Source organism: Oncorhynchus masou, chromosome 5 (genome assembly GCF_036934945.1).
Source record: "Oncorhynchus masou masou isolate Uvic2021 chromosome 5, UVic_Omas_1.1, whole genome shotgun sequence".
Lineage (NCBI taxonomy): Eukaryota > Metazoa > Chordata > Actinopteri > Salmoniformes > Salmonidae > Oncorhynchus > Oncorhynchus masou.
The window spans coordinates 7,465,207-7,489,491 of NC_088216.1; the positions used below are offsets into that span (position 1 = coordinate 7,465,207).

General features: G+C 46.0%; 1 protein-coding gene across 1 annotated transcript in view; it reads left to right on the top strand.

The window, feature by feature from the left end:
* The window catches only part of LOC135532030 (uncharacterized), a 95,866-nt gene extending 77,116 nt beyond the window's left edge, over positions 1-18,750 (top strand). Inside the window, exon 11 of the mRNA XM_064959690.1 lies at positions 18,696-18,750. The gene's annotated coding sequence lies outside the window, so the exon portion shown is untranslated. The remainder of the gene's footprint in view (positions 1-18,695) is intronic.
* The last annotated feature ends 5,535 nt before the right edge of the window (positions 18,751-24,285 follow it).

Below are 24,285 nucleotides of genomic sequence, written 5' to 3' on the forward strand. Positions count from 1 at the left end.
ATCCCTTTCCTGCTCCTTCAGTCGTCAAGGTATTTATCTTAGGTCTACTAGCTGCATGGCCTGGTTTTGTGGTTGTGTCCATTTGTGTGGCTCTCACTAACTCCATGGTGTTGAATCCACTCAATGGGTAAGTTGTGTGTGTGTGTGTGTACTGCTTCTGCAAACTTTACATTGTGGCCAGCCAGGCATCCAGCTTAGGATGCTCCTCCATTGTTCATTAATTCACTCACAAACACACAAACACTCAACATGTACATGGTCATCCACATGAACTCAACCTTGTTGGTGCTGTCCTCTATTGAGTTGAACATGTCCTTTATTGAAGCTGGGTTGTGTTCATTAGTGCACACATCATAACAAAATGTGTTGCAACAAAGAAAAAAAAACTTTTAATATTGTACAAGTTCAGATAGTTTTCTACTTTCTCTTTCTCAGTGTTTCTTCTGTGTTGTGCCTTATGAACATTACCCTGTCCTTTACTGACTTCTTCTCTGTAGTGGCCTGTTATTGTTGTATTGACCATGTTGTCTTCTGTTGATATTTCCCCAGCTGCCTGGCTGCTTTGGGCCTGGCTGAAGGTGGTGGTGGTGGTCTCTGGGGGCTGGTCGAGGCGGAGAGGTACAGGCAGGAGGAGCCTGCAGTGGCTGTGGGTGTTGCCCATGTCAAGCCACGCCCGGGGCCTGGCGGGGGCTGAGTACATAACAGCTGAGCTGGACTGCTCTGCCCTCCCTACAGACTCTGGTAGGAGGCAGCCCAGCAACGGCAGCAGACCCAGGAACAGGTGAAGAATGGATGAAGGGGGACGACACACAGAGAAACACACACATGGCTGGGGTACAGTAGTGTCCTACAACAAGCAGACTTAATAACATCCCCTAACTAAACACACACATGGCTGGGGTACAGTAGTGTCCTACAACAAGCAGACTAAACATCCCCTCCCTAAACACACACATGGCTGGGGTACAGTACTGTCCTAAAACAAGCAGACTTAACATCCCCTAACTAAACACACACATGGCTGGGGTACAGTAGTGTCCTACAACAAGCAGACTAAACATCCCCTCCCTAAACACACACATGGCTGGGGTACAGTACTGTCCTAAAACAAGCAGACTTAACATCCCCTAACTAAACACACACATGGCTGGGGTACAGTACTGTCCTACAACAAGCAGACTAAACATCCCCTCCCTAAACACACACATGGCTGGGGCACATCCCCTCCTAAACACACACATGGCTGGGGCAGTACTGTCCTACAACAAGCAGACTAAACATCCCCTCCCTAAACACACACATGGCTGGGGTACAGTACTGTACAGTACTGTCCTACAACAAGCAGATTAACATCCCCTCCCTAAACACACACATGGCTGGGGTACAGTACTGTACAGTACTGTCCTACAACAAGCAGACTAAACATCCCCTCCCTAAACACACACATGGCTGGGGTACACTACTGTACAGTACTGTCCTACAACAAGCAGATTTAACATCCCCTAACTAAACACACACATGGCTGGGGTACAGTACTGTACAGTACTGTCCTACAACAAGCAGACTTAACATCCCCTAACTAAACACACACATGGCTGGGGTACAACTGTACAGTACTGTCCTACAACAAGCAGACTTAACATCCCCTAACTAAAACACATGGCTGGGGCAGACTACATCCCCTCCCTAAACACACACATGGCTGGGGTACAGTACTGTCCTACAACAAGCAGACTAAACATCCCCTAACTAAACACACACATGGCTGGGGTACAGTACTGTACAGTACTGTCCTACAACAAGCAGACTAAACATCCCTAACTAAACACACACATGGCTGGGGTACACTACTGTACAGTACTGTCCTACAACAAGCAGACTAAACATCCCCAAACTAAACACACACATGGCTGGGGTACACTACTGTACAGTTCTGTCCTACAACAAGCAGACTTAACATACTTTAACTAAACACACACATGGCTGGGGTACAGTACTGTACAGTACTGTCCTACAACAAGCAGACTAAACATCCCCTCCCTTAAAACCATCATCAAGCAGACTAAACATCCCCTCCCTAAACACACACGTGGAAGAACTGTCCTGGAAGACTAAACACACATGGTGGGGTACAGTACAGTACAGTACTGTCCTACAACAAGCAGACTAAACATCCCCTTACATTTCTGGGGTACACTACTGTACAGTATACAACAAGCAGATTTAACATCCCCTCCCAAACACACACATGGCTGGGGTACAGTACTGTCCTACAAGCAGACTTAACATCCCCTAACTAAACACACACATGGCTGGGACTTAATACATCCCCTACTGTACAGTACTGTCCTACAACAAGCAGATTAAACATCCCCTCTAAACACACACATGGCTGGGGTGACAGTACTGTCCTACAACAAGCAGACTAAACATCCCCTTTAAACACACACCCTTTCCTACTCCTTCAGACTAAACATCCCCTCCCTAAACACACACATTACATACTTACAACAAGCAGACTAACATCCCCTAACTAAACACACACATGGCTGGGGTACAGTAGTGGTTCCTAAACACACACATGGCTGTACAGTACTGTCCTACAACAAGCAGACTAAACATCCCTCCCTAAACACACACATGGCTGGGGTACAGTACTGTACAGTACTGTCCTACAACAAGCAGACTAAACATCCCCTCCCTAAACACACACATGGCTGGGGTACAGTACTGTACAGTACTGTCCTACAACAAGCAGACTTAACATCCCCTCCCTAAACACACACATGGCTGGGGTACAGTACTGTACAGTACTGTCCTACTTAACATCCCTCCCTAAACACACACATGTGTGTTAACATCCCCTCCCTAAACACACACATGGCTGGGGTACAGTACTGTCCTACAACAAGCAGACTAAACATCCCCTCCCTAAACACACACATGGCTGGGGTACAGTACTGTACAGTACTGTCCTACAACAAGCAGACTAAACATCCCCTCCCTAAACACACACATGGCTGGGGTACAGTACTGTACAGTACTGTCCTACAACAAGCAGACTTAACATCCCCCCTAAACACACATGGCTGGGGTACAGTACTGTACAGTACTGTCCTACAACAAGCAGACTTAACATCCCCTCCCTAAACACACACATGGCTGGGGTACAGTACTGTCCTACAACAAGCAGACTTAACATCCCCTAACTAAACACACACATGGTGGGGTACAGTAGTGTACAGTACTGTCCTACAACAAGCAGACTAAACATCCCCTCCCTAAACACACACATGGCTGGGGTACAGTACTCAACAAGCAGTCTGTACAGTACTACAACAAGCAGACTAAACATCCCCTCCTAAACACACACATGGCTGGGGTACAGTACTGTACAGTACTGTCCTACAACAAGCAGACTTAACATCCCCTCCCTAAACACACACATGGCTGGGGGTACAGTACTGTCCTACAACAAGCAGACTTAACATCCCCTAACTAAACACACATGGCTGGGGGTACTGTACAGTACTGTCCTACAACAAGCAGACTTAACATCCCCTCCTAAACAGTGGGCAGTACAGTACTGTACAGTACTGTCCTACAACAAGCAGACTAAACATCCCCTCCCTAAACACACACATGGCTGGGGTACAGTACTGTACAGTACTGTCCTACAACAAGCAGACTTAACATCCCCCCCTAAACACACACAAACACTGGCACATGTACAGTACTGTCCTACAACAAGCAGACTTAACATCCCCTCCCTAAACACACACATGGCTGGGGTACAGTACTGTACAGTACTGTCCTACAACAAGCAGACTTAACATCCCCTCCCTAAACACACACATGGCTGGGGTACCTGTACAGTACTGTCCTACAACAAGCAGACTAAACATCCCCTAACTAAACACACACATGGCTGGGGTACACTACTGTACAGTACTGTCCTACAACAAGCAGACTAAACATCCCCTCCCTAAACACACACATGGCTGGGGTACAGTACTGGCAGTACATGTCCTACAACAATGGCAGACTGGCATCCCCTCCCTAAACACACACATGGCTGGGGTACACTACTGTACAGTACTGTCCTACAACAAGCAGACTAAACATCCCCTCCCTAAACACACACATGGCTGGGGCTACTGTACAGTACTGTCCTACAACAAGCAGACTTAACATCCCCTAACTAAACACACACATGGCTGGGGTACACTACTGTACAGTACTGTCCTACAACAAGCAGGCTAAACACACACATGGCTGGGGTACACTACTGTACAGTACTGTCCTACAACAAGCAGACTTAAACATCCCCTCCCTAAACACACACATGGCTGGGGTACAGTACTGTACAGTACTGTCCTACAACAAGCAGACTTAACATCCCCTCCCTAAACACACACATGGCTGGGGTACACTACTGTACAGTACTGTCCTACAACAAGCAGACTAAACATCCCCTAACTAAACACACACATGGCTGGGGCAGCTACTGTACAGTACTGTCCTACAACAAGCAGACTAAACATCCCCCATGGCTGGGGTACAGTACTGATACAGTACTGTCCTACAACAAGCAGACTAAACATCCCCTAACTAAACACACAACACAGCAGACTTAACATCCCCTAACTAAACACACACATGGCTGGGGTACAGTACTGTACAGTACTGTCCTACAACAAGCAGACTTAACATCCCCTAACTAAACACACACATGGCTGGGGTACAGTACTGTCCTACAACAAGCAGACTTAACATCCCCTAACTAAACACACACATGGCTGGGGTACTGTACAGTACTGTCCTACAACAAGCAGACTTAACATCCCCTAACTAAACACACACATGGCTGGGGTACACTACAGTACAGTACTGTCCTACAACAAGCAGACTTAACATCCCCTAACTAAACACACACATGGCTGGGGTACACTACTGTACAACTGTCCTACAACAAGCAGACTAAACATCCCCTCCCTAAACACACACATGGCTGGGGTACACTACTGTACAGTACTGTCCTACAACAAGCAGACTTAACATCCCCTAACTAAACACACACATGGCTGGGGTACTACTGTACAGTACTGTCCTACAACAAGCAGACTAAACATCCCCTAACTAAACACACACATGGCTGGGGTACAGTACTGTACAGTACTGTCCTACAACAAGCAGACTTAACATCCCCTCCCTAAACACACACATGGCTGGGGTACAGTACAGTACTGTCCTACAACAAGCAGACTAAACATCCCCTAACTAAACACACACATGGCTGGGGTACACTACTGTACAGTACTGTCCTACAACAAGCAGACTAAACATCCCCTAACTAAACACACACATGGCTGGGGTACACTACTGTACAGTACTGTCCTACAACAAGCAGACTAAACATCCCCTCCCTAAACACACACATGGCTGGGGTACACTGTACAGTACTGTCCTACAACAAGCAGACTAAACATCCCCTAACTAAACACACACATGGCTGGGGTACAGTACTGTACAGTACTGTCCTACAACAAGCAGACTTAACATCCCCTAACTAAACACACACATGGCTGGGGTTAACAGTACTGTCCTACAACAAGCAGACTAAACAAACTAAACACACACATGGCTGGGGTACAGTACTGTACAGTACTGTCCTACAACAAGCAGACTTAACATCCCCTCCCTAAACACACACATGGCTGGGGTACACTACTGTACAGTACTGTCCTACAACAAGCAGACTAAACATCCCCTAACTAAACACACACATGGCTGGGGTACAGTACTGTACAGTACTGTCAACAAGCAGACTACAACTAAACACACACATGGCAGACTGTCCTACAACAACATAAACATCCCCCTAACTAAACACACACATGGCTGGGGTACAGTACTGTACAGTACTGTCCTACAACAAGCAGACTAAACATCCCCTCCCTAAACACACACATGGCTGGGGTACACTACTGTACAGTACTGTCCTACAACAAGCAGACTAAACATCCCCTAACTAAACACACACATGGCTGGGGTACACTACTGTACAGTACTGTCCTACAACAAGCAGACTAAACATCCCCTAACTAAACACACACATGGCTGGGGTACAGTACTGTACAGTACTGTCCTACAACAAGCAGACTTAAACATCCCCTAACTAAACACACACATGGCTGGGGTACAGTACTGTACAGTACTGTCCTACAACAAGCAGACTAAACATCCCCTAACTAAACACACACATGGCTGGGGTACAGTACTGTACAGTACTGTCCTACAACAAGCAGACTTAACATCCCCTAACTAAACACACACATGGCTGGGGTACTGTACAGTACTGTCCTACAACAAGCAGACTAAACATCCCCTCCCTAAACACACACATGGCTGGGGTACAGTACTGTACACTGTCCTACAACAAGCAGACTAAACATCCCCTAACTAAACACACACATGGCTGGGGTACACTACTGTACAGTACTGTCCTACAACAAGCAGACTTAACATCCCCTAACTAAACACACACATGGCTGGGGTACACTACTGTACAGTACTGTCCTACAACAAGCAGACTTAACATCCCCTCCCTAAACACACACATGGCTGGGGTACAGTACTGTACAGTACTGTCCTACAACAAGCAGACTTAACATCCCCTCCCTAAACACACACATGGCTGGGGTACAGTACTGTACAGTACTGTCCTACAACAAGCAGACTAAACATCCCCTCCCTAAACACACACATGGCTGGGGTACAGTACTGTACAGTACTGTCCTACAACAAGCAGACTAAACATCCCCTCCCTAAACATGTACAGTACCCTACAACAAGCAGACTTAATAACATCCCCTAACTAAACACACACATGGCTGGGGTACAGTACTGTACAGTACTGTCCTACAACAAGCAGACTTAACATCCCCTCCCTAAACACACACATGGCTGGGGTACAGTACTGTACAGTTCTGTCCTACAACAAGCAGACTAAACATCCCCTCCCTAAACACACACATGGCTGGGGTACAGTACTGTACAGTACTGTCCTACAACAAGCAGACTTAACATCCCCTCCCTAAACACACACATGGCTTGTACTGTACAGTAGTCCTACAACAAGCAGACTAAACCCCTCCCTTTGTCCTACAACAAGAGACTAAACATCCCCTCCCTAAACACACACATGGCTGGGGTACAGTACTGTACAGTACTGTCCTACAACAAGCAGACTAAACATCCCCTAACTAAACACACATGGCTGGGGACAGTAGTACTGTCCTACATCTTGCAGACTAAACAGAGTCCCTAAACACACACTACAGTACTGCTCAGTCGACTAAACATCCCCTCCCTAAACACACACATGGCTGGGGTACAGGCTGTACAGTACTGTCCTACAACAAGCAGACTTAACATCCCCTAACTAAACACACACATGGCTGGGGTACAGTACTGTACAGTACTGTCCTACAACAAGCAGACTAAACATCCCCTCCCTAAACACACACATGGCTGGGTACAGTACTGTACAGTACTGTCCTACAACAAGCAGACAAACATCCCCTCCCTAAACACTGCTAAATGCAGGATATATTATTATTATATATTATTATTATTTATATATTTTATATTATTCTCCCTTCCTGTCCTGACTGTGATGTAAGATACCTGCCTTTCAGCCTTCACTTCCATCTCCTCTAACTCTAACCTAATAGAGGATATATTAGTGAAATAAATCCTGAAGGCCAGTAGAAATGTAATTACACTGTAACAAGCATTGCAGTTCATTGTAATAACAAAATGTAACTGGTGGTAATTGCAGTCTGTAATTACAGAGATGCTTGTTTCAAAAAGTTTTCACTAAATTCAATCATTTATTTTATTTTTATTTTACTTTATTAAACCTTTATTTAACTAGGCAAGTCAGTTAAGAATGAATTATTATTCACAATGATGGCCTACCCCGGCCCAACCCCGACACATTCTGCCCCGCCCTATGGGATTTCCCAAACACTGCCGGTTGTGTACAGCCTGGAATCGAAACAGGGTCTGTGCCTCTAGCACTGAGATGCAGTGACTTAGACCCCTGCACCACTCAGGGGCCCCACATTTAGTGTTTTGTTTCTTCTCAGCTGCATTTGATTAAGTAATAACTATCACAAGGTTGTAATCTCTCGTGGACTGATGCGGTGGGTGTCCCGATATTAGATAGGCCCTAATTACCTACCTGCTCTAATTATGTTGTTGTTAGCACTTGCACCCAAAAAGTTTACCATCTGGGTTAACAGATCAGATACAGTAAAGGTCAACCTCACTGACTGGCGTCTACCATGCCATAGTTAGCTAGTTAGCTAGTGTTTAGCTACATTCAGAAGTAACTAATGTTACTGATAGTGTGCTGACATGAGTATATAGCTAGCTAAGGTTAACATGCTAGGTGTGTCTTACATAATACCATCGAGGTACCGATACCCTGTGAACAAGGTTCAGGGAAGATTAGACCATTGAGGCCAGCTAGCTTTAGAGTAGTCATTACAGCATAGCTATTTGCCAGCTTAGGTAGCTAGCTAGTCAACGTAAGAAAACTAGCTAGCGAGCTAGCTTGATAGCTAATTTCCAAAAACTCAACAGATTGCATGGGAAAGTCTATTCTGTAGATGGTAACGAGCTAGCTAGCATAGTTGGTAGTTGGAAGGGACAAATAGCATAACAGATAAGAAGCAGTTGGAGATAAGTTTTTAACAGTACAATGGCAGGTTCTTAAAGTAACTGTCCAGTGAAACTCTCACTTTTAAAATGTAATATTCTGTTAATATTCTGTTTACTGACAATACACTCATACCAAAATAATTTTGTTGACTCATACAAAGCTCGTATTTGCGGCTAAACTATTTTTTTAAAGTCACCTCAAACAGACTGTTTCAAAAATGCTTGCTATTTCCTAATAGAAGATGATGTCATACTCCTGAGGAGGATGAGCTGGCCAATAAGTGATCTAGAGGAGTATGAGCTGGCCAATAAGTGATCTAGAGGAGTATGAGCTGGCCAATAAGTGATCTAGAGGAGTATGAGCTGGCCAATAAGTGATCTAGAGGAGTATGAGCTGGCCAATAAGTGATCTAGAGGAGTATGAGCTGGCCAATAAGTGATCTAGAGGAGTATGAGCTGGCCAATAAGTGATCTAGAGGAGTATGAGCTGGCCAATAAGTGATCTAGAGGAGTATGAGCTGGCCAATAAGTGATCTAGAGGAGTATGAGCTGGCCAATAAGTGATCTAGAGGAGTATGAGCTGGCCAATAAGTGATCTAGAGGAGTATGAGCTGGCCAATAAGTGATCTAGAGGAGTATGAGCTGGCCAATAAGTGATCTAGTGGAGTATGAGCTGGCCAATAAGTGGTCTACTGTAACTATTCTGTCAGCTAAATAGCCCTCACAGTTAACATAACTAATACAGGATGACAGAACAATTTTACAGGCTGCATAACAAGGCTGCACTACCAGACCCCTTCACAGGGACATAGTAAAGACAGGCTGCACTACCATATCCCACCACAGGGATATAGTATAGACAGGCTGCACTACCAGATCCCACCACGGGGACATAGTAAAGACAGGCTGCACTACCAGATCCCACCACAGGGACATAGTATAGACATGCTGCACTACCAGACCCCACCACAGGGACATAGTATAGACATGCTGCACTACCAGACCCCACCACAGGGACATAGTATAGACATGCTGCACTACCAGACCCCACCACAGGGACATAGTATAGACATGCTGCACTACCAGACCCCACCACAGGGACATAGTATAGACAGGCTGCACTACCAGACCCCACCACAGGGACATAGTATAGACAGGCTGCACTACCAGACCCCACCACAGGGACATAGTATAGACAAGCTGCACTACCAGACCCCACCACAGGGACATAGTATAGACATGCTGCACTACCAGATCCCACCACAGGGACATAGTATAGACAGGCTGCACTACCAGACCCCACCACAGGGACATAGTATAGACAGGCTGCACTACCAGACCCCACTCCAAGGTGACATAGCCATTGACTATAGAGGGGCTTGATTTATGATTTACCCAAAATACTACAACAATATAGAAATACATACTGTACATCTAACATTGATTTATTTTGAAGATTAGCTACAATGTAGTTTAGCTGCAAAGATTGTAATTTCGAACGACTCTGTTTTTACAAATAATGGTTTCATTGGACTTTTGGGATAATGCTTTTGGTTCATTGTACTTTTGGGACTATGCTATTGGTTCCATTCTAAGTATTTTGGCTGTTCCTGTTGTTTGTCCTGCTGTCCAAAGGGTGGAGCTGGAGAGCACCAGGCTGGTGATCAGGTACCCAGACCGCTGAGTCCAGAGAACCCCTCCCTCTCCTCAGAGGACCAACCCTATAGGCCTCAACACCTCCTCAGCCTCCCAGTACGCCTCCACAGGGTAAAGACATCTGTCTGTCATTCAACACATCATTATGAGTTATTCTAAAGTGTTACCTGTAGGGTTCCTCACAGTCTCATTTTGTCCAACTAGTAGTTAGAGAATAAATTACATCATTGTTTAGTGAGAATGTGATGTCATATAGAATGAGTGATATGGTCTCCAACATTGCGTGGCTCTTGAGCCCCTAACTGTTGTCTGACCTTCCCAGGTAGGGGTCTCTCTTTTGGGGGCAGAGATGGGCTAGAGGTGGATGAGAGAGTGGAGACCCATGGAGGTGTACCTATTGCCCACCAAACTGTTGTATGATCTACCCGGTTAGGAGTCTCTCTTTTTTTTGGGGGGGGGGGGGCTAGGGACGGATGGTAGAGTGGAGATCCATGGAGGGGTACGTTTTACCCACCTGACAGCCCTAATGAGTCTGTGATTGGGGATAGAGGAGAGCACGGGGGTGGAGGCTGTGGGGCTAAATATGGGCACCCTGTCCAGAAATTCCTCAGTGGTGACCACACCATCTTTGTTCTTGTCCATTTTCTAACAGTGAAACAGTTGAATATGCAACCCTTTCTCCTCCCCGAGGGTGTCTCAGGAGGAGTGGGATATGCAACCCTTTCTCCTCCCCGAGGGTGTCTCAGGAGGAGTGGGATATGCAACCCTTTCTCCTCCCGAGGGTGTCTCAGGAGGAGTGGGATATGCAACCCTTTCTCCTCCCCGAGGGTGTCTCAGGAGGAGTGGGATATGCAACCCTTTCTCCTCCCCGAGGGTGTCTCAGGAGGAGTGGGATATGCAACCCTTTCTCCTCCCCGAGGGAGTCTCAGGAGGAGTTGAATATGCAACCCTTTCTCCTCCCCGAGGGTGTCTCAGGAGGAGTGGGATATGCAACCCTTTCTCCTCCCCGAGGGTGTCTCAGGAGGAGTGGGATATGCAACCCTTTCTCCTCCCCGAGGGTGTCTCAGGAGGAGTGGGATATGCAACCCTTTCTCCTCCCCGAGGGAGTCTCAGGAGGAGTGGGATATGCAACCCTTTCTCCTCCCCGAGGGTGTCTCAGGAGGAGTGGGATATGCAACCCTTTCTCCTCCCCGAGGGTGTCTCAGGAGGAGTGGGATATGCAACCCTTTCTCCTCCCCGAGGGTGTCTCAGGAGGAGTGGGATATGCAACCCTTTCTCCTCCCCGAGGGTGTCTCAGGAGGAGTGGGATATGCAACCCTTTCTCCTCCCCGAGGGTGTCTCAGGAGGAGTGGGATATGCAACCCTTTCTCCTCCCCGAGGGTGTCTCAGGAGGAGTGGGATATGCAACCCTTTCTCCTCCCCGAGGGTGTCTCAGGAGGAGTGGGATATGCAACCCTTTCTCCTCCCCGAGGGTGTCTCAGGAGGAGTGGGATATGCAACCCTTTCTCCTCCCCGAGGGTGTCTCAGGAGGAGTGGGATATGCAACCCTTTCTCCTCCCCGAGGGTGTCTCAGGAGGAGTGGGATATGCAACCCTTTCTCCTCCCCGAGGGTGTCTCAGGAGGAGTGGGATATGCAACCCTTTCTCCTCCCCGAGGGTGTCTCAGGAGGAGTGGGATATGCAACAAACTATTACCATTTCACACCACACACACTGTACAGGTTACACGCTTCCATCTGAAACAGGGCAAATATAAGTAACCTCTATCTGACCTTTTGGTCCTGGTTGTTCATAAGGTCTGAGTGCACCAATAAGGAGAAGGTTATGTCCGTGGGATCCTTTTAAAACACTTTATGGAAAACAAAGGCTGTAGACTTATCTAACCCTGGAGCCTGGAGCCTGGATCCAATTAGAAACCGTGCTAAAGCATTTAAAAGGTCATTTCCAAATCTGCTGTGTTCACCTTGAATGTGATCTCCACTAACGCATTAACTTTGCCTTTAAATAAACGTATTGTCTACAAGCACATTAGGATTGAATCAAGATCCCACAGTGGATTCGGAAAGCATTCAGACCCCTTGATTTTTTCCAGATTTTGTTAAGTTACAGACTTATTCTAAAATGGATGAAATTGTTTATTTTCCCGTCAATCTACACACAATGCCCATTAATGACAAAGCAAAAACAGGTTTACATTTTTTTGCAAATGTATAAAAAAAATTCTGAAATATCACATGTACATAAGTATTCAGACCTGTGGTTAGTTCTGTCACCTAGAATAAGTTGTCGACATGCTCCATGGGTAAATTGTTCTGCATACAGGGGTACGTTTTTTATATTATTTAACCAGGTAAGTTGACTGAGAACACATTCTCATTTACAGCAACGACCTGGGGAATATTTACAGGGAGAGGAGGGGGATGAATCAGCCAATTGGAAGCTGGGGATGATTACCTCCTAATGGCCCTCCAACACCACTTCCAGCAGCATCTGGTCTCCCAACCAGGGACCAATCCTGATTAGAATCAAGCCAGCAGTGGGATGCAGTGGTATGCTGCTGACAAACACATTCCCATCATACGGTATCATAGATGGAGTGCAAGTATTGCACCGTATAGGGATTAGGGTGCCATTTGATACAGTAACAGTGTAAAAGAAAATGACATTGGCATGTTGTAACAATACAGACATCAGTTTGTAGCAGTGTTGTTAGAGAGGTAAAGAGAAAGGTTTTATGTTTGGGCGCCAGACAGGTATTAACCTGTTGAACTGAACAGAGTAGGATAGATAGAGAACCACTACCTGTTGAACTGAACAGAGTAGGATAGATAGAGAACCACTACCTGTTGAACTGAACAGAGTAGGATAGATAGAGAACCACTACCTGTTGAACTGAACAGAGTAGGATAGATAGAGAACCACTACCTGTTGAACTGAACAGAGTAGGATAGATAGAGAACCACTACCAGTTGAACTGAACAGAGTAGGATAGATAGAGAACCACTACCTGTTGAACTGAACAGAGTAGGATAGATAGAGAACCACTACCTGTTGAACTGAACAGAGTAGGATAGATAGAGAACCACTACCTGCTGAACTGAACAGAGTAGGATAGATAGAGAACCACTACCTGTTGAACTGAACAGAGTAGGATAGATAGAGAACCACTACCATCTGAACTGAACAGAGTAGGATAGATAGAGAACCACTACCTGTTGAACTGAACAGAGTAGGTTAGATAGAGAACCACTACCTGTTGAACTGAACAGAGTAGGATAGATAGAGAACCACTACCTGTTGAACTGAACAGAGTAGGATAGATAGAGAACCACTACCTGTTGAACTGAACAGAGTAGGATAGATAGAGAACCACTACCTGTTGAACTGAACAGAGTAGGATAGATAGAGAACCACTACCTGTTGAACTGAACAGAGTAGGATAGATAGAGAACCACTACCTGTTGAACTGAACAGAGTAGGATAGATAGAGAACCACTACCTGTTGAACTGAACAGAGTAGGATAGATAGAGAACCACTACCTGTTGAACTAAACAGAGTAGGATAGATAGAGAACCACTACCTGTTGAACTGAACAGAGTAGGATAGATAGAGAACCACTACCAGTTGAACTGAACAGAATAGGATAGATAGAGAACCACTACCTGTTGAACTGAACAGAGTAGAATAGATAGAGAACCACTACCATCTGAACTGAACAGAGTAGGATAGATAGAGAACCACTACCTGTTGAACTGAACAGAGTAGGATAGATAGAGAACCACTACCTGTTGAACTGAACAGAGTAGGATAGATAGAGAACCACTACCATCTGAACTGAACAGAGTAGGATAGATAGAAAACCACTACCTGTTGAACTGAACAGAGTAGGATAGATAGAGAACCACTACCTGTTGAACTGAACAGAGTAGGATAGATAGAGAACCACTACCTGTTGAACTGAACAGAGTAGGATAGATAGAGAACCACTACCTGTTGAACTGAACAGAGTAGGATAGATAGAGAACCACTACCATCTGAACTGAACAGAGTAGGATAGATAGAGAACCACTACCTGTTGAACTGAACAGAGTAGGATAGATAGAGAACCACTACCTGTTGAACTGAACAGAGTAGGATAGATAGAGAACCACTACCTGTTGAACTGAACAGAGTAGGATAGATAGAGAACCACTACCTGTTGAACTGAACAGAGTAGGATAGATAGAGAACCACTACCATCTGAACTGAACAGAGTAGGATAGATAGAGAACCACTACCTGTTGAACTGAACAGAGTAGGATAGATAGAGAACCACTACCTGCTGAACTGAACAGAGTAGGATAGATAGAGAACCACTACCTGTTGAACTGAACAGAGTAGGATAGATAGAGAACCACTACCTGCTGAACTGAACAGAGTAGGATAGATAGAGAACCACTACCTGTTGAACTGAACAGAGTAGGATAGATAGAGAACCACTACCTGTTGAACTGAACAGAGTAGGATAGATAGAGAACCACTACCTGTTGAACTGAACAGAGTAGGATAGATAGAGAACCACTACCTGCTGAACTGAACAGAGTAGGATAGATAGAGAACCACTACCTGTTGAACTGAACAGAGTAGGATAGATAGAGAACCACTACCTGTTGAACTGAACAGAGTAGGATAGATAGAGAACCACTACCTGTTGAACTGAACAGAGTAGGATAGATAGAGAACCACTACCTGTTGAACTGAACAGAGTAGGATAGATAGAGAACCACTACCTGTTGAACTGAACAGAGTAGGATAGATAGAGAACCACTACCTGTTGAACTGAACAGAGTAGGATAGATAGAGAACCACTACCTGCTGAACTGAACAGAGTAGGATAGATAGAGAACCACTACCTGTTGAACTGAACAGAGTAGGATAGATAGAGAACCACTACCTGCTGAACTGAACAGAGTAGGATAGATAGAGAACCACTACCATCTGAACTGAACAGAGTAGGATAGACAGAGAACCACTACCTGCTGAACTGAACAGAGTAGGATAGATAGAGAACCACTACCTGTTGAACTGAACAGAGTAGGATAGATAGAGAACCACTACCTGCTGAACTGAACAGAGTAGGATAGATAGAGAACCACTACCTGTTGAACTGAACAGAGTAGGATAGATAGAGAACCACTACCTGTTGAACTGAACAGAGTAGGATAGATAGAGAACCACTACCTGCTGAACTGAACAGAGTAGGATAGATAGAGAACCACTACCTGTTGAACTGAACAGAGTAGGATAGATAGAGAACCACTACCTGTTGAACTGAACAGAGTAGGATAGATAGAGAACCACTACCATCTGAACTGAACAGAGTAGGATAGATAGAGAACCACTACCAGACATCAGCAGAAGAGACTGCCTATAGGGAAGCCTGTTGGCCAGATAGTCAGTGGGGAGAAAGGAGAAGACAAGTCACAGGCGGTAAACTAACCAATAATAACTCATACAATATTAATGTCAGAGCAATTCAAAGGCAACTTCCTAGAAACAACGACAAGAAAGCAATATGCAATATTTTGTATCACCTCCAAATGAAAGAGGGGGAGGGACGGATGGATGTGTAGGTGTGTTCATAGACTAAAAAGACGGATGGGTGTGCAGGTGTGTTCATAGACTAAAAAGGACTTAAAACATTCCAAATGTCAGTTGTCCCACACAAAATCAATAAAGTTCAAAACACTCACACAACCTCCCTTAAACTAAAAAGTAACAGTCCCAAAGTGCATTATTAGTTCACTGAAGGCGCTGAACATGAAAGAGAGAGCAGCACAAAGAGAGAACATATTTCACTGTAAACACTGAAGAAGGAGCTGTTGCGTACAAGCTTGAACGTGCATTTGTCCGTCTGACACAATCCTTGGTTGTTCGTCTGACAAAAGCTTGCAACAATGTTGCTAGTATTCGATGAGATCAGAGTCCAGAACGCTTCCAACTCGTCAGGAGTAACGCGATAACAACAGCAATCACACTTAGAAATGTTATAAACTAAGCACGCTGAAACCAAACAAGTCGTATGCGGAGTTGAACACACCCGTCAAACTGCCCCGCCAATCGAGAGCTCCGACACTGAGCCGGAAAAGACGTCTTGATTTCCTCCTTCCTGACTGCTGCTGCGCTCTTAAAGTGCCAGTGTACGGCGAAGACAACTTGCAGGATCGCGCTACAAGTGTTTGTGTCCTTATTAAATGTGACTTTGTCAAGTACTAGACAGTGTTGTGTTTCACCATTCTATCTGATTAATTTCCAGTTTGTAATGTTGTTATTAGTCCAACATGATTGAGGACATTATTATTAGGATGGTGCAGTAATGTTGAGATGCCAGTAGGAGGAGCTCTACTCGAGAACACTGGAACCTTCAGTACCACATTGATACAGCTGATGAGGAGAGTAAATTGAATGTGTTTGTAGAATAGAATGAATGACATCATGGAACTGATCAAATGTAAATGGTACATTGACCTGTTCCAAGAAGAACTCGGAGGGAGGCTATAGTAAAATAGTAGGCTATAGTAAACATGATAAACATAGTATTTAGCCAATATAATACATTGTAAATGGGCCACATTTAAAAAATTGTAAGCCCACTACTCAAATGAAGAAAGGCAACTAGATATGCAGTCTGTTGTACATTTTCTATTGGAATACAGTAACCTCCCCTTTATATGTGCTGTTCTGATTATCATGCATGTTAATGTCTTAAAGAGGAAGGAAAGGACTGTTCTGCATCAGATACTTGTGTTCTGACTACTATAAATATGTATCAACCACAGAACACACACTTAATGTCAGTTCCCACACACTACCAGTCAGTTGACTCACTGTACAAGGCCTCTCCCCTTCACTTCACTCTGTAAGTACTCTTGACAATATCTTGAAATATAGTTTTTGGTTATTTGTTTTTTCAGTCATATTCTTGAGGGTAATGTATCATTTTACTAGTTGTGTTTTGAGCTGTGTTTTGGTTGTTACATCAGGGCCAGTATTCATAAAGTGTCTCATAGCCCCAGTGTTGATCTAGGATCAGGGCCCCCAGTCCATATAATTATTATATAGAAGGTGTGTGTGAATGTGTTTATGAGTAACTTCTGTTTAGCCTCTCAGCTTGGGGATAGGAGCTGTCGTTGAACCTGGTGGTCAGTCTTTAGGCTGCTGTACAGCTTGACGGACCGTAGAGGATTGAACATTTATCCTCCTATATCTGGGCTCTGAGAATAAAACGGCTTCAGAATAATCAATATAGAAATATGTGTTTACAGTACTGTGTTGTTGATGATGTTGATCCATAGTGTAATAGACAGACAGTATTCACACACACAACCGTATACAGATGAAGGATCTTAAAAAGTATCCTTCAGCAACAGGAAAAGTGAATTATTATGTGGATTATAATTAATGTGGTGGTTCACACAGTTTTCATTAGGGAAAATTAAGTCTGACAGTTGAAAAAAAACAAAAAAACCTTTAGATGCCTTTTTAAACCTTGAATACACAAATTCTCTACAACTAAAGAGTGATCAAACTAAGATCCTACATCCGTAACACAATACAGCACAACGCAATATGAGCTTGATTCATTTTCAGTAATGAGGCCCTGTACCCCATTTACAGTTTCTACTTCAATGTATCAGGTGGAGTTATTCACCAGCTATAGAGTGAGTTGTTGTTTATGTTTCTAAGACTGCAGGGTGGGAGATGCAACAATGTCCTTGAGAACAGCAGGAAGTGTGTTGGTGTTCTTTCTCTGGTCTGTGACAGGTATGGTCCCTTTCATAACTGTTTTAGTTGCCCTGTGTTTAAATTTATAAACATGTCTAAAAGGTTAAGAGTCATAATGTTGTTCTGTTTGGCATATATACTTCACTTTATATATTGGTCTTCTACCGTCCCTGGGAGGGGTGCGTCACTTGAGTGGGTTGAGTCACTGATGTGATCTTCCTTCCTGGGTTGGTATAATAACATTGTAGTGACAGATATTGGCTCCACATGATACTTGAATGGATCATCTTCAATAAGAGGATGGAGCTAAAAGTCATTGTGTGGAAAAGTACATTTGTGGAAAGTTTGTGTAATATTCCCTCTCTCTCTCTCTCTCTCCCTCTCCCTCTCTCTCTCCCTCTCCCTCTCCCTCTCCCTCTCCCTCTCCCTCTCCCTCTCCCTCTCCCTCTCCCTCTCCCTCTCCCTCTCCCTCTCAGTAAGTGTGTTAGTGTGTCCATAAACATTTTAGTGGGAGTGTAAATTGCTAATTCAGTATCTTCTTTCAGAATGTGAGGGGACCCTCCCACTGAAGAGAACCACTACAGAACCTGGACTTAAGAGAACCACCACAGAACCTGCACTGAAGGAAAGTACCTCAGAACATCAACTGAAGAGAACCACCACAGATCCTGGACTGAAGAGAACCAACACAGATCCTGGACTGAAGAGAAACACAACAGATCTTGGACTGAAGAGAACCACAACAGATCCTGGACTGAAGAGAACCACCACAGATCCTGGACTAAAGAGAATCACCACAGAAGCTGGACTGAAGAGAATCACCACAGAAGCTGGACTGACGAGCTACGGTTCTAATCCAAAACCAGGCCTCACACCTCTATTCTCTTGCAACCATATCTAGATGGTTTTCCAGACCATGAACTTTAGCTTTTGAGTAAATGCTGGAACCTCTCCTCCCCTCTGGACTCCAGTTGTTCACCTCTCCTCCCATCATGACTCCAGTGCTGGACCTCTCCTCCCCTCTGGACTCCAGTTGTTCACCTCTCCTCCCATCATGACTCCAGTGCTGGACCTCTCCTCCCCTCATGACTCTAGTGGTGGACATCTCCTCCCCTCAGGACTCCAGTTGTTCACCTCTCCTCCCATCATGACTCTAGTGGTGGACCTCTCCTCCCCTCATGACTCTAGTGGTGGACCTCTCCTCCCCTCTGGACTCCAGTTGTTCACCTCTCCTCCCATCATGACTCCAGTAGTGGACCTCTCCTCCCCTCTGGACTCCAGTTGTTCACCTCTCCTCCCCTCATGACTCTAGTGGTGGACCTCTCCTCCCCTCATGACTCTAGTGGTGGACCTCTCCTCCCCTCTGGACTCCAGTTGTTCACCTCTCCTCCCATCATGACTCCAGTAGTGGACCTCTCCTCCCCTCAGGACTCCAGTGGTGGACCTCTCCTCCCCTCAGGACTCCAGTGGTGGACCTCTCCTCCCCTCGTGACTCTAGTGGTGGACCTCTCCTCCCCTCTGGACTCCAGTTGTTCACCTCTCCTCCCATCATGACTCCAGTAGTGGACCTTTCCTCCCCTCATGACTCCAGTGATGGACCTCTCCTCCCCTCAGGACTCCAGTGTTGGACCTCTCCTCCTCTCAGGACTCCAGTGATGGACCTCTCCTCCCCTAATGACTCCAGTGATGGACCTCTCCTTCTCTCATGACTCCAGTGATGGACCTCTCCTCCCCTCAGGACTCCAGTGGTGGACCTCTCCCCTCTCAGGACTCCAGTGGTGGACCACTCCTCTCCACCCATGACTCCAGTGATGGACCTCTCCTCCCCTCATGACTCCAGTGATGGACCTCTCCTCCCCTCATGATTCCAGTGATGAACCTCTCCTCCCCTCATGACTCCAGTGATGGACCTCTCCTCCACGCATGACTCCAGTGATGGACCTTCCCTCCCCTCATGACTCCAGTGGTGGACCTCGCCTCCCCTCATGACTCCAGTAGTGGACCTCTCCTCCCCTCATGACTCCAGTGATGGACCTCTCCTCCCCTCAGGACTCCAGTGGTGGACCTCTCCTCTCCCCTCATGACTCCAGTGATGGACCTCTCCTCTCCCCTCATGACTCCAGTGATGGACCTCTCCTCTCCCCTCATGACTCCAGTGATGGACCTCTCCTCCCCTCATGACTCCAGTGGTGGACCTCTCCTCTCCCCTCATGACTCCAGTGATGGACCTCTCCTCCCCTCATGACTCCAGTGATGGACCTCTCCTCTCCCCTCATGACTCCAGTGGTGGACCTCTCCTCTCCCCTCATGTCTCCAGTGATGGACCTCTCCTCCCCTCATGACTCCAGTGATGGACCTCTCCTCTCCCCTCATGACTCCAGTGGTGGACCTCTCCTCTCCCCTCATGACTCCAGTGATGGACCTCTCCTCCCCTCATGACTCCAGTGATGGACCTCTCCTCTCCCCTCATGACTCCAGTGGTGGACCTCTCCTCTCCCCTCATGTCTCCAGTGATGGACCTCTCCTCCCCTCATGACTCCAGTGATGGACCTCTCCTCTCCCCTCATGACTCCAGTGGTGGACCTCTCCTCTCCCCTCATGTCTCCAGTGATGGACCTCTCCTCTCCCCTCATGACTCCAGTGAATGACCTCTCCTCTCCCCTCATGACTCCAGTGATGGACCTCTCCTCTCCCCTCATGACTCCAGTGATGGACCTCTCCTCCCCTCATGACTCCAGTGGTGGACCTCTCCTCTCCCCTCATGACTCCAGTGATGGACCTCTCCTCCCCTCATGACTCCAGTGATGGACATCTCCTCTCCCCTCATGACTCCAGTAGTGGACCTCTCCTCTCCCCTCATGACTCCAGTGATGGACCTCTCCTCCCCTCATGACTCCAGTGATGGACCTCTCCTCCCCTCATGACTCCAGTGGTGGACCTCTCCTCTCCCCTCATGACTCCAGTGATGGACCTCTCCTCTCCCCTCATGACTCCAGTGATGGACCTCTCCTCTCCCCTCATGACTCCAGTGGTGGACCTCTCCTCTCCCCTCATGACTCCAGTGATGGACCTCTCCTCTCCCCTCATGACTCCAGTGGTGGACCTCTCCTCTCCCCTCATGACTCCAGTGATGGACCTCTCCTCCCCTCATGACTCCAGTGATGGACCTCTCCTCTCCCCTCATGACTCCAGTGGTGGACCTCTCCTCTCCCCTCAGGTCTCCAGTGATGGACCTCTCCTCCCCTCATGACTCCAGTGATGGACCTCTCCTCTCCCCTCATGACTCCAGTGGTGGACCTCTCCTCTCCCCTCATGTCTCCAGTGATGGACCTCTCCTCTCCCCTCATGACTCCAGTGATGGACCTCTCCTCTCCCCTCATGACTCCAGTGATGGACCTCTCCTCTCCCCTCATGACTCCAGTGATGGACCTCTCCTCCCCTCATGACTCCAGTGGTGGACCTCTCCCCCTCTCAGGACTCCAGTGATGGACCTCTCCTCCCATCAGGACTCCAGTGATGGACCTCTCCCCCTCCCAGGACCAGTGGTGGACCACTCCTCTCCACCCATGACTCCAGTGATGGACCTCTCCTCCCCTCAGGGCTCCAGTGGTGGACCTCTCCTCCTCTCATGACTCCAGTGATGGACCTCTCCTCCCCCCATGACTCCAGTAGTGGACCTCTCCTCCCCCCATGACTCCAGTGGTGGACCTCTCCTCCCCTCAGGACTCCAGTGATGGACCTCTCCTCCCCTCAGGACTCCAGTGATGGACCTCTCCTCCCCTCAGGACTCCAGTGATGGACCTCCCCTCCTCTCAGGACTCCGGTGGTGGACCTCTCCCCCTCCCAGGACCAGTGGTGGACCACTCCTCTCCACCCATGACTCCAGTGATGGACCTCTCCTCCCCTCAGGGCTCCAGTGGTGGACCTCTCCTCCTCTCATGACTCCAGTGATGGACCTCTCCTCCCCCCATGACTCCAGTGGTGGACCTCTCCTCCCCCCATGACTCCAGTGATGGACCTCTCCTCCCCTCAGGACTCCAGTGATGGACCTCTCCTCCCCTCAGGACTCCAGTGGGTGAATATGTTTATTTGTGGTTATTCCACAGTATACATTTCTACAGTTATAGGTTCTATATGCCGTCTCAAATAGCACCCTGTTCCTACATTGCTTGTATTTTGACTGTGTTCACCTCCATCCCTTCCTCTCCTCCTTCTACATTCTGTGCTGTAGGTGAGGGGAGATATAATTAGAATGTAGAACTCTGATACTCTCTATGTTCTGTACTGTAGGTGAGGGGAGATATAATTAGAATGTAGAACTCTGATACTCTCTATGTTCTGTACTGTAGGTGTGGGGAGATATAATTAGAATGTAGAACTCTGATACTCTCTATGTTCTGTACTGTAGGTGTGGGGAGATTGATACTCTCTAAGTTCTACATTCTAATACTATGTTCTCTACTGTAAATGTAAATCTCCCTCGGCCTGAGCTGTGAAACATGGAAATGAAATCATCATTGGAACTTGAAGGGATCTTTGCCCCGTGAACCGCCTCTATGATGACAATGTTGTAGACACTAAGGGGGATGACATCTGTTGTACTCATGTGTTTTACTGTGTGTGTATGGTCATGTGACTGGACATGTGACCCCTTGTGATGTCATTGTGAGACTCAGTGCCAGCCTGATGCCAAAGGGTGCCTAGTAATTGCCCCTACAGGGGATAAATAAATGTTATTTTTGAATTGAATTACACTTGAATATGGGGCATGTTCCCAGCAGACTATATTGCAGTCACCTGCCTGCTCTCACAAACATTAGTTCTTCTCCTTCTCCTTTTTACCTAAAGGGGTACTATAATTCAAAATCAAATAGCTAAATGATCCATGGTATGACCACCTTAAAACAATTCCATATGTCAGCTAGTAGAATAACCCTCCTGTCCCCGTCCACTGACGGCTCAGACTTCTAGATATTCAGAATCCCAGTGTCAGAGGGAGCAATGTCCAGTGCCTAAACACACAAATCTAATTGTATTTGAAACATGCTTCAAATACAACAGGTAGACCTTACTGTGAAATGGTTATTAAATGGTTATTAAGCAACAATGCAGTTTTTTTATGGAAGGTAATATTCTATTTTTTTTAAATAAAAATTGTAAATAAAACTACAACTAAATCACAATAAAATAACAATAACGAAGCAGAAATAACAAAATACATGAAAGATTATTAATTGTCATTTAAAAAAAAACACGCATCACTCAGATACAGTAGGACACAATAATCCCAGACAGACTTAGTTATATTCATGTCAGGGTTCACTTTGAGTCCATTGTTCTGAAGATTAGTGAGCTGAACACATCTCTTTCACACAAGAACACACTGGACATTCAGAGCAGCTTGCCTTGGCCTTGTCATAATGACAGCTCACTGTTGTTGATAGCTAAAAGTAGGCTCACTAACTAGGTCACTAGTTAACTATGGGTTCTTGCTGTAATTCAGCGGCAGCGCATCATATTGATCACATTTCAGTCCATTCAGAGTAGCTGTGTGATGCAGAGAAATGCTAGTTTATTTAGGAAAAATCTTCATGTAGCTAACAAGCTAGCTGAGCTCACTTGTTCGCTCAATTCAAATGTCAGTTCAACATAAGTCCCAATATCACAGTATTTTTATGTTCGCGCCTGGTTAATTCTATATACCTTTTACTTTTTCAAATGTTATTTTACCTTCTATTTTGTATATTTTCATCTGACAAGTGGGGACATATGAAGCCTGGAGGCTGCAGTAATGTAGAGATATCAGTAGGGAGAGCTCTAGTCTAGAACACTGGAACCAAAGATACTCCCCTTTCATCTGTTCTGGAACCTTCAGTACCAGCTGATGAGGAGTGATGGGAATGGGTCACATTTTGTCTCTTGTAAAACATGTAGGTCCACTCCTCAAATAAAGAAATGTAACTACAGTATTCTGACTAGACCATTTTCTATTTAGATACAGTAACATCCCTTATGTGACATGCTGTTCCTGCATGTTAATGGCCTGACTAGGCTACTTTAAAATGTGTCAACCACAGAACTCACACTTAGGCTACGCCTGCTTCTACTAATACTTACAGTAGACTACTTCTTGTT